The sequence below is a fragment of the Clytia hemisphaerica genome, unplaced genomic scaffold (assembly GCF_902728285.1).
Source record: "Clytia hemisphaerica strain Z4C2 unplaced genomic scaffold, Clytia hemisphaerica genome assembly, whole genome shotgun sequence".
Classification (NCBI taxonomy): domain Eukaryota; kingdom Metazoa; phylum Cnidaria; class Hydrozoa; order Leptothecata; family Clytiidae; genus Clytia; species Clytia hemisphaerica.
The window spans coordinates 671,396-684,445 of record NW_027103748.1 but is presented as its reverse complement, the minus strand read 5'-3'; positions in this window follow the sequence as shown (position 1 = coordinate 684,445).

Genomic DNA, 13,050 nt, shown 5'->3' with positions numbered 1-13,050 from the left:
AATTTCATGGACCGTTTTACACTTGGCGCTCTGTAACAGAGATTCGTAGACCGAGATTCGAGGATGCGAAGAACGCTAGGATGATTTTCGAGCGGATTATTTTCAGTGTTCCCAGGAAGACTAGATTCTGAAGTTCTTATGCCAAGATAAGAAGCGATATTTACAAAATAATAATTATTATACAGAATACGGTTTCAGGCCCATTCAGGTCCTCTCTAAACCGATCTTGTTTTACAAAATATTTGTTTTAAATATAGTCCTCCTTGGCATTGCTTGATTTCTCTTGTTTGCTTTACTTCTCCATTCTTTTACTTGGTCTCTTTCCATTATTGTTAAATCGTCTGTGATGCTCATGTTGGCGTACTTATCGTACTGCTTCAATTCTCTTAAGTTTCTCATAAATTTGTATTTTACATGCCCGTCATTAAATACAACTTTGATTGGTCGTGTACGATTTGATTCTTTACCAATACGGGAGACGTAAGTTGGCTCTGTGTTTATTTTAACGTCGTTTAAGAGTTCGTTTACGAAATCATTGTCATCTCTATTACCATTCTCTTCCACTTCATGTATGATGATGTTAGCTTCCCTTGATTGTTTTCTCTGTTCTTCCATTTGTTCTTCGACCTTTTCGCTGCGAAGTATTTGTTTCATACTAGATACATTTAACTCGTCACCGGTTTTCGGGATTTCGGCAAAACTTTTCTTTGAATGTGTTTTCGTTTTGTTATCTATAGGTTTCGCATTCATTGTCTCTTCGATTTTAGTTGTCAGTTTAGTTTCCAGCGCGAAAAATTGAGCTTGAATTGTATCGGCAACACGGTTCCTATCTTTAACGTATCCCTGACATCTAGTTTGTAATTCTTTAACTGCAACATTCAACCCCGGGGGGGGTACTTAGGCAAATGGAGGGTACGGTATGTGCCGCCCTTAAGGGTACCTTTTTTGGACTTCCAAAGTCCCGCTAAGGGTCGGAAAAATCAGAAAATCAAATTTCAGTCCCACTAAGGGTCGAAAAATTGGAAAATTTCAACTTTTTACCCCCTGAAAGATCGAAATTTGGTCAAAATTGGTCAAATTTGTCCCGCTAAGGGTCGCAAAATTCCCAAAATTTTCCTTTGTTTTCTCCTTTTTAGTCCCGGTAAGGGTCCAAAGTTCGAAAGTCGGGCGGCACCCCCCCGTCAGCTCGCAACCCTAGTACCCCCCCCGGGCATTCAACTTCCTTTCATTCTCGTTTTTCACCTTGATAATATTTTCACACGCTTCAATTTCTTTACGGCTGTGTGTGCAGCTTTTGATTTTCTCTGATTGGTCCAAGATTTTTCGGTGTAGCTCTTGATCGATGGAACAGCAATTTATGCATTGGTATTTTCGATAGCCTTTATTCAGGAACATTTGTATTTGGTAAGATGGAAGTTCTGTGCATGCGTAATGCAGTGTTCGTTGACATTTATGACATTCTAATCTCATTTTGTCGTCATCTTTTATGCAGTTTTGTTCTGTACATCGATTTGCAACATTTTCGATTTCATCTCTTGTTGAGATTCTGCTAGGCGATACCGTTTTTTGTTGAAATTTGGTCGTTTTTTTCATGTTTTTGTATATTATTAAAAATTCTCCATTTAAAAAAAAAAAAAAAAAAAAACATTAAATAATCATTAAAAGTTTGAGCTATAGTAGCGTCATCATCTATCAGCTCGTTTGATTCACTTGAATCGTCAAGCAAGAAGATTTTTTCGTGGTGTTGGACCTTGTTTGAAAAGTATGGTTTTGCAGATTTCCAAAAGTTTTCTGTTGTCCCTAAATCACGAAAATACTTTCTCTTTGCTTTCCTATTCAGATTTACAATATAATTTTTTTGTTTACGATATAAGGTGCTTCCGGTCTTATTTGCTTTGTTTTTGTAAAAAGAGCGAATCATAATAGCTTTTCGGACAGCTTTAGTTATATGGGGCTTTTGATTTCCCCTTATGGTTCGCTTTTTCATTGGTGCATGGGCATCCAAAATATTTTCAAAGGTGTTGCTGAAGTCTTCAAAATCTGAGAAATCGCAATCAAATTTACGACTTTCGACTTACGAAACAACTTTCATCAAAATTTTTAAAAGATCTATATTCTATAATTTTGGGAGGAGCTTTTTTAAAACTAGCTTTGAACATGCTATAAATCAAGTGATGGTAGTCACTGATTCCTGTTTCAAAAGTCCCACTGCTTTTAAAGCAAAGAGGCCGATTTGTAAGGATCAAATCAATGCATCTACCTTTCTTTGACTTAAAGCATGTTGGGGTTTTTATTAAACTTTTCAGAGAATATGAATCTAAAAAGTTTGACATATTATTTTCAAATATCTCCTCATTAAAGTCACCAAAAATTAAAAAATTATCTTATGAGGCACCGTAATGATCAAGGACTTCACTTAACTCCTCGAGAAAGGGTTTTAGTTTTTGTAGCCTTGGATTTCGATAAATAGAAAGGATAAGCCATTTTGATTTTCTGAAATTTAATTCCAGTGTCAAGCATTGGATTCCTGGTGAGAGTAATTTATCGTTGAGCTGGCGAAGTGGAAGTTGTTTTTTTGCATAGAGCAAAAGACCTCTGCTTTTCTTTGAAAAATCGAGTCCGATTGGCTTTTTAAATCCTTTGACAAATAGTTTAGATTCGGGAAAAGAGGAGTCAAGCTTTGTTTCTGCCATGCAAAAGATATTTATGTGAGGCAAAATTAGATTTTTTACATCCTTTTGTTTGTTAGGCAAAGAATTAATATTAAGGTAGGAAAACAAAATACCATTTTCCTTTTCCAAGTTTTCAAGAGGTTTTTCAGAAATAATCTTACCATCGAGGTGTGATCCGTTAAATTCAAGCGATTCCCGTCAACAATTTATCAAGTTTCGTAGATTACTTTCAAGTTTGTTTGTTCCATCTATGTTCAAGTGTAAGCGACTTTTGTTAAGGTGTTTCTCAGGGTCAATATTACCATTATTAATGTAACCAATATTACATTTGTTGCAAAGCTTTTCCAGTATTTCTTTCACCTTTAAAACCTCTCCGTATAACACCAGAAACGACAACACCAGTGTTTTCACTTTGCTCACTAACAGTTCTCGCCAAATCAACAATATTTTTTGATATTTCGTTCGGCTCTTTAGTTATCAAGTCATTTGTGCCACAATGCAAGATTACTAAATCTGGTTTTTGTTCAAGTGTTGGAACAACGTAGTGCTTCATGCAATCTGTTCTAGCTCCTGGGAAGGTTTTCACGACGACTTTTTTATTTTTATTTGATAGCTTGTGTCCTTTTATGTGTTTTATCATGGAATCACCAACAACTGCAATAACATTTCTGGTATCATTATTATTTCGATTTGTTGTTTTGTTGCTACTTTGTCGTTTTCGTTTCGTGAGGTTTTTGTTTTGTTCAGGAATTTAAAACTTTTATTTTCAAGTTATGTCAAAGTTATTTTTTATTGCTGAGTAAAAAAAGTTGCTAATTTGGATTTGGGGCCTCAGGGCTGCTAAGCAAGTTACTTGTTATTTGGGCCATTTTGAGCCCTTAGCGGCGAATGCAGCTGTGGTGAGACATATGTGGGGGAAACTGTTCGAAATGTTGAAATTAGATGGGCCAAGCATGATTCATCAAACAGAAAATCTGAACCGTCAAAACACTTAAAAAGTAACAATGATCACGCATTTACTTGGAGAATTCTCTCATCAGCTCCAAAGCATACCCGAGAGAGAAAGAATCTTGAAGCTTCAATAATAGCAATTAAAAACCCGTCATTAAGGTATGTGGAAACCTTCTACACCACACGTGACTCTTTTATTAATAGCTTTCGATACAGATATATTTCAATAGTAAAAGTATATATTTTTGGAAAGCTTATTAAAATCTCTATCGAATGATACTGACAACATTAAATTTTGTCAATTTTTGTCATCTTCAGAGAGTGATAAGTCCCCTTATGTTGGCAATTTAATAAAGCTTTTTATATGATCATGATCCAGAAAAAAAGACGAAAAAAACGTTGCCATGTTTTTTTTTCTAAACGCTTAGTTTTCGAATTATTCGATAAAACGTCAAAAAACGACAAAAGACATGAAATTAATAGCGATTTTTTGCTTTAAAGGGTCATAGCTTTAGTTTAAGGCAAAAAGAAAGAAAAACATGGCAACGTTTTTTAGATCTATCTTTCACGAGTACAATATAGAAAAAATGAAGTCCGTAGCTCAGAGATAAGGGGACTTATTACTCGTGGAATGACCCTAGGTATCCCAATTTTCTGTCTTGAGATATCATCGATTTAAGTTTTCCCTTAATCTTTTGTTTGCATAAAGATTAAACAAAACTATTCATCAAACAACAAAAGTTATAAATATGAAGTTTCTGTTCTCTCTAACATTTTTTTACAAGAAAAATTTAATGAAATTATTCTTGTCTAAAAAGTTTCGCTATTGTATTTCGAAATAAATCATATATCATTATTATGATACATTCATCTGTTTTGGTAACTTCTAAAGGGCTCTATTATGGACGGAAAGATTATGGTCACAAGATTGACTGTTCTAAGAAATTCTTTTCGAGCAGCCGTTCTTATATAAAAAGGGGCAAAATACAAATGTTCCCCTCTTCTTTTTTTGAACATTGTTTGGCGGTCTTATTGAACTAGGGAAGAGAGACATTTTATTTATAAACAAGGGAAACAAGGAAGAGAAACAAATTCTATCATAACATCCAAAATATTTGGAACTAATAAACAATAATTACATGTCTGCAAAGCTCTGGAAATTTTACATCAGATTAAACAAAAAAATTTTTTTTGATAAAAATTCCAAACGAAGGTTTCCACATACCTTACAATCAAATTGAAACGAAAATTGCACAACTTTTTAGACATGGAATTGCCTAGAGATATTTGCAACAATACCTTGTATACTCTCAAGAGTATTAGTGCAATTATATCTATTTTTAGCTTTTTTATAAATTTGATAACATTTTATTTTTAATGTTTTTTAATAAAACGAAAAGCTTATGCTGAAAAATATTTGTCTAATTTTTTTTTTGAATAATAAATTTATTACATTAACACACACAGTTGTCTGTCAAATATTTCTACCAGGGAACACAAAACTTACGGAAATACTCCTACGAAAAGACATTTAAAATTCCCGAAGAAAATCCTAACTTTGAGTTTTTAAGGTAAAAGCTAAGCTTTTTTCAAAGCATCCTGATGTTACATGGGCATTGATCAATCTCAGGCACGTCCTCTACAATTCCAATAGACTTATCAAATCAAATAATGCCCTAAAGTCCCATTCATAAGCCTAGATTTTCCTTGAAAACAGGTTCGAACATTTTGAAAAATTACCTTTGGCGTCTTTGATCCCGATTTCTAAAAAGAAAAAAAGAGAAAGTGTTTATGAGGTTATATTACTCTTAAAGCTTTATCCTTCCCTGAAAAAAGATTTTTTACAGAATTTAAAAAGCTTCTTTGGTTGTTGAGATATTTGGGATTGTGTATAGAAGGGTAACAAGTTTGCGCTAATTAATCATAAATGTCCGGCGATTGGTTTAATTGAGGCAATTTGTTTGATTGCGCTCGATGCTGGTTCAATGTACGTCGATCATGTAACAGTAAGTAGGGCGGTCAGCATTTAAAGGGGTTAATGAGGAAACTGAAGTCATGGTCTTTTACAGTTTATAAGTCACGACCAAAAAGTTTGCCTTGAATGAAAAGGTAACCTGAGTTCTACTACCCTACAAGGTACAATTGAACATAATCGAGCGATCAACCGAACACAATAAAATACAATCGACAATCAATATTCAAGTTGATTGCGTTCAATCTGGTTCGATTGTTGTTCCTGTCCCATTCAATTGAGATTGCCAGACAGTGTCAATCGAACAACTTCAAACAAAAATCGCAATCGCATCAATCGAACGTAATCGAATCTCAATCGAACGGCCGATTCCTGGATAATATTATTTCTTATTTATATTAACGACTTACCTCTTAAAACAACTCTAGCTAGTAATCTTTTTGCTGATGGCACATGCCTCTACTTAAGTGACAAAGACCCAGAAAGACTCAAGGCAACACTCAACTTAGAACTAGACAAAATCTCAAACTAGCTCACTACGCACAAGCTTGCCCTTAACGTTTCCAAATCCAATTTCATCCTATTCTACGGTAAACAAAACAAACTCAAAGATTTTGACTTATCTATTTCAGGCGAAAAACTCAGAAGCGTCAACAGCTGTAAATATGCTAGGAATCATATTCGATGAAAACTTCAACTGGAAAGTCCACCTAAAATACGTAAGTACAAAACTAAAGCAAGGGGTAGGTATGCTTCACAAGGTAGGTCGTTTTATCTCTAAGAAATATCTTATCTCTCTCTACTATGCATTCGTTCAATCCCACCTAACCTATTGTATATCCTCGTGGGGTGGGCCTGAAACATCTGGATTAACTCAAATCAATAAAATTATTGTTAAATGTCATAGATTTATTAACCAAAAACGTAACGATAATAATTTACATAACAACACAATTAACTTTAAGCCTTTAAACATCCACAGCTTATTTAAACTTGAAGCATGCAAGCTTGTACATGAATATCTAAATGATAAATTAGATAAGTAATCTATTGATCTATTCACTCCTCATCCACATCCTCATAACATTGAATATCCTGCCAGGTGCGATGACAAAAACAGTGTGTCAACTATACACTATGATCAAGCCGATTGTCCTGTTATGTACCATCCACCTCTAGAATGGCAGTATCTTGCGTGCCATAACATAGCTAAATTATCTTTACTCTTAGTTTTCACCTAAAAAAGAACTTATTTGAATAACAGTAGATTTATTCTCAACTTGTGCTAGTTGTTTTGTTTGTTTGCTTGTTGTTTTTATATATATTTTTGCTCTATATACCATTCAAATTTAGAAACTTGTTCAATCGAATTTAACAACTTAGGGATTTGTACTGATGAGTGGCTTAGAAAGCTCGCTATTTATGAGCTCTTTTCACTGTCAGGTTTTTATTCATTGTATATAGTACTAAAAACGTAAAAGAAACTTGAAATTGAAATTGAAATTGAAATTGAAATTGAAATTCGATTGTGTTCGATTGCGTTCAAGTAGGTTAGATTGGTTCCATTGTTAGTTGACTATGTTCGATTGGTGCGATTGATTGTTAACTACATTCGATTTCGTTCGATTGCGATTAAACTAAATTGAATCACTCTATTAGGGCTTTTTAGCGTGGGCAGCCGAGCGCTTAAAGTACCGTACCAAAGCGAATAAAATCTAACACAATTGAATCAATCAAACGTAATCGAATACAATCAAACGTAATCAAAGCAATCGAACGGCAAATCCTGCGTAATATTCAATTGCAATTATTTCATTGCGTTCAATCAATTTGGTGTTCAATTCGTTCGATTGACACCGTCTGGAGACTGACACCGTCTGGAAAATTTGTACTAGTACCCCCAGGCCTTAGTACTTCCCAGTGAAAACAGCTGGAATGATAGGTCAATCATATCTTAGACAAGATATTTCATTAATCATGCAAGGGGAAAAGCTAGAGCAGAAAGAGGAGCTCAAATCTGTGATGATCATTCTGATTTCTAAAAGCCTAGATGTGAAAGAGGTAGTTACCTGAAAATTAAGGGACTGTTGAGGTGTAAAAAAATGTTTGATTGAGTAAAATGTACTAACCTTTGCTGTGTATCAAAGTATCGTCCCATTCTCCAATATTTATTCTAACTTGCTAGATTTTGAAGATGGAGATGGATTGGAGCAGCCCTTTCAAATTCTTTCAAAGGACGGCCATTTTCTCAAATCAACACAAATTTCAGAAATGCGTACTTTACAGACCAAACAGAAAATTGAGCAACTTGGCCCGGATAGTCGGGACGGACATTACGAATTTTGCCTATAACAAAAACCTACGGTCTGTAATGTTAGCGGACGGGCTCAAATGCAAAAATACGAAAAAGCTAACCAATCATCCGTGCCTTATTTCCGTAGAGCAATTAACTGACGTTGCGTGCGTTCTTTTGTTTTGACGATTGGTTTAAAACATTTTTTGAAACAGCAATCCAGACCTCGATAACATATTATTATTATGGCTGTAAGGGGATTAATTTTTGAGGGAAGTTATTTTTTCATGGTAAATTTAATTTTTGTTGGACTTACTTTCGCAAGGACAGGAATTGTAAACTTTCGCGTGGATTAAAATTCGCGAGAAGTGGGCTTATTTTTTTGAAAACAAAAGAAAACTAAGTCTAAAAACCCTTAAAATTACCGTATGTCTAAAAACTTAATTTTTGCGAGGATTATATTTCCCGAATCCAAAGGTATTAAAAATTTCACAAATTAATTACCTTTGTGGTTCTTTAAAATTTGATGACAGGACGATCCCTGAACAATCTGAACATTCAAGACCTCAAGTTTTGGTGCCTTGGAAAAATCTCTCGTCCAAATGGATAAGCATTTCTGATTGACTGTCTCCATTCTTCGTTTCGTTTACACAGAGAACCATTGATGATGAGTTACAAATTTCTTGAAGGGAACAACTAAAATGAAATATGCTTCTATATATTAATAGCCGTAGTCTGTATGTCTGTTTTTTGTTTTCTGTTTTCTGTTTTCTGTCTGTGTCTCACTTTCGATTTCGCAAGCAATGTTTTGTTCTCGATAAGTTTGTTTTGATTGACAGATCGGATAAAGCCTGGTTTAGACTTTATTCAGCCTTTGTTTTGAAATTTAAGGCCCATCTTCATTTCGTAATTTAAATTTCTGCCCATTTTTGCCTGACGCCGATTTTTCTCTTTTCTTTTGTTTGATATGTTTTCGAATGTATTTAACGATCGTATTTATTAATAACATTCGAATTCCATTCAAAACAAGTTTCTTTTATAGAAAAAAACATTTCAAATGTAAATCAAAACATAAAAACTAAAAAGTTTGTCGAACAATAACAGCGTTCAAAGGGCGATCAAAAGCAAGAGAAGAAATTAGTCCATCTCTTTCTTCATATAAAAACATTCAAGTGGTGATACTGTTAAAAACTGTGTACGCCATTTTACATGTTTAAATTCGAAAAGTTATGACAAGGGTTTAAAAAAAGCAATTTAGAATTGACTTATTTATCTTTTTAAATCTGATAAAAACAAAGTTGCACTATTCTTTGTGGCTTTCCCGCTTTTTCTTGAAGAATTCTCATTTCTACATTTTACTCCTCTTTACCATAATATCTTCTCAAATTTTCTCAAACTGGGCGGCGTATTTAATGCGAGCGAAGCGAGAAAAATCTCCGGTGGAGGGTTAGAGTCAAACTTTGAAGATATCTTTTTATTCATTTGCGACGCCGGGTACCGGCTAGTTATATATAACATTAAGGACTGAGTGTCTAGCAATGCAAAGTTCTAATTGATCTCATCTTTTTGATAAAGATTTGAAAATGAGTTCAAAATTTAGAGTTTCAAAAACTTATTTTGTTTTGCCATCCAAAATTACCCAATTATTGTTAATAAAATCTACAATTTAAAAATCAGGCAATTCGGTTACTGTTGTTTTTTGGTTTATATTGCAAGTTAAACACAAGTGGTCGAAAGGGGGGACTAGACAGAAAGGCACACAGTATATTCTACATGGTATTTTCAGTTCTTGAAATGAAGACAGTGACATGGCAAATATGTACAAAAATAAAAACTAGTATATAAAATAAATGAGTACACAGATACGCGTAAATGAAACACACAATACAAACATATAATAGTATACAATATAGCATAGGTGATAGATGACAAAAACAGGAGTAAATAATGACATGCAAACAAATAAGAGTATACAGCTTAAAATGACGAAAACGGCAGTAACTAATAGCACGAAATGTACCAATCGACAGGTATATAAATAAACAAAGCTTAAAATAGGTAAATGGAAGCTCCCGAGATGCTGGGGCGGGTGGAGGAGCAAAAAATACAGCAGTCAGCACTAAGAATTGAAGAACTGAAAAGGGGCCATGAGGAGAAACTGAGGCCTTAAATAGGACATGAGAGTGAGGCTGATTCAAGAGTCCGGATAAAACCAAACAAACCAAATGCATCTAAACTCTGATATACAAACATATATCAAAAACTTAAACACAAGTGGTCGAAAGGGGGGACTAGGCAGAAAGGCACGACTAGGCAGAAAGGCACGACTAGGCAGAAAGGCACACAGTATATTCTACATGGTATTTTCAATTCTTGAAATGAAGACAGTGACATGGCAAATATGTACAGGAATAAAAACTAGGTGATTAATTAAAGATGAGTCTTGGGAATGTGAGTTTGACAAACCAAAATTCAACAATGGAGCAGCAGCAGAACCAGCAAAATTAAACGAAGAACGAGATGATTGTTGTTGTTGCAAAAGGAGAGGTCGGTGGAGCAAGGTAGACATTTCGGCAGACGAACGATTAAAAATGGCGGAACGGTTTTCCCCTGAGTGGTTGCTTTGAGGTTCGGGCGGAAAGGCGGAACGAGAGGCATGGCTTCTTGAGGCTTTCAAGCGATTCAACTTTTCTGTTTACCGTTGTATTTCTTGTCTGAGCGACTCCTCTTCATTTGATAACTTCTCTTGGTCTACCCTAATGGATTCAAGAACCTCAGCTTCCTGACTTTTGAGAAATTCCAGATGTTGGCGGTATTGAAGAATTTGCTCTTCAGATAATATTCTAGAAGCTGGGTTTTCCCTGAATTTTCAAGTCCGGTATCTTTACGACCAGTTTGGCCGGGAGACAAAGATGGCGAGCGCGTAAGTGAAGGTGGACATTGACAATTTTTGCTTGGCTGACCAAAGGTGTGTTTGGAGTGGGCTCTCTGGCATCCAGGGCACTTTTTCCTACGAGTACCATTGTCAGCAGGAGATTCATCATGGTCAGCATTTGAAATCGGTGTAATAGGAGGAGTTGTCAGGAACAATAGGATTTCAGGTATAATCTTTCAGCAATCATGATATAAAAATGTAGACAGAAGACAGCAACAGAACAGCAAAAAATACAGCAGTCAATACTAAGAATTGAAGAACTGAAAAGGGGACATGAGGAGGAACTGAGGCCTTAAATAGGACATGAGAGTGAGGCTGATTCAAGAGTCCGGATAAAACCAAACAAACCAAATGCATCTAAACTCTGATATACAAACATATATCAGAAACAAAATCCACCACCGAATTGCCCAACAGTTACATAGAATGAAACACTGTAGCAATTCATAGTTAATTCCTTTTCTTGAGCACTCTATGACTTTTTTGCTCAATGTATGTCATTAAAAGCATTATACCTGCTTGTCCAACAAGAAGATCCACTCCCACCAGATACAATTAATTTGTGTTGGAGACTTGCTCCCTGTCCAAAGGTTATATGCTTCTGAAGCAATGTCTTCCCAACGCTCCTTACCTCGGAACCAGAATGAAGGAGAAGAACATTGCTCTCGCCTAGAAGGATTGAAAAAAGCATTAGAGCTTGTATAAACTAGAAGCTCAACATTGTTTTTGAAGGACTTAAAAATCTGATAAATAAGCACAATGCATTTCGGACCCACCTAATGATAAATATAGAACAGGAGTATAGGGACTGAAAAAAAATAAACAAATGGTCATCAAAATTCGACAAAAATATCAGAAATAGTTTATCAACAATTATTGAGACTTAATCTTCAAAATTAGGCAGAAAAAAAAAAGATTTATGAAAGAAATGTATTATATTTTGAGTTACAATGATCCATTGTTGCAATTAGTTAATTAGTCTAAAAACCAGTTTTTCCGACATTTTGGCCGGAAAAATCTTTTTTTCATAAAATTGGGCTCCGTCACATTTTATAGGCATTACTATTTTGCATCTTGTGTCAAAAGTCAGAAAAAACTAATCAGCCAATCTCAAGAAAAGCTGGTAACATACAGAAGGACAAACGGACATTGGTTAATTTATAGGTCCTCCACGTAGGTCTACTTTTCAAATATGATTCAAATACCTGAATCAAATGAGGCAGGAGAACCAGCCAGCAGCAATCTTGATAAAATGAAAGCAAAGCAAAATTCTGCATTCCATTGGTTTGTTCCAAATCCTTCTAACAGCTCGTATATCCTAAGGAAATTCAAAAATGATAATTAATGTAAAGTCAATTGATAATAAGCATACTCTTTTTTGTTTTCCCTAAACATTTTGAGGAATCTTATTATGTCTTAATAAATTTCTTTTCTGGGCTTCACTGTAGGAGGGTGCACACTAGGCAAGTATTTTTTTTATTTTCTGGTTTACGGACATTTGGAGATGATCTTCTGGACCGGAGGATGGAAAAAAATAAACAATAAAAAACTCCCATTTTTAATTACTAACTTTGTAGAATCACTGACTTGATTAAAAGAATTGTGTTACATATAAATCAAAAAGGGGGTCAATAAAGTATAAAGGAAAAAATGTGGAAAATGTCACTCAATTTGTTTCAACAACAAGACGTTCATTTTTGTATGTACACATCAAAACCCAAGATTTGATTTTTTCATTTGCCTTTTCAACGTAACCAATAATTTTCATGACAACTTCACAGAAAAGTTGAAGTTTCTTCTCTTTTCCAATGGTTTATAGAAGGTATTCTGGTTTTCAATAACATATTCATTTATAATTTTAATTATTTTTATAAACACAATATATCAAATATATCAACAAAAGAAGTTAATGAAATATATTATGTTACTAAGATTATTAGCTGACCTATTGATAGTATTAGTTCAAAAGTTGTTTTTCCAGGGATTTGTCACTTAAAAACAAATCGCAACAATTCATCACGTGTTAGTTCTTTTTCCTAAATAGATAAAGCTGCCTTCTGTTCTTGTACAATTTCAAGATTATCATAATAGTCCATAAGGTAATTGTAATATATATGACGTGCAAGGTTTTGGGTGCAAGCTGAGCGATTTCTTTTATCGTTTTTCTTGTTATTTAAACTTTCTGGGTAGCTTAGTTTAGACTTATGTGGATTTGTTTTTGTATGAA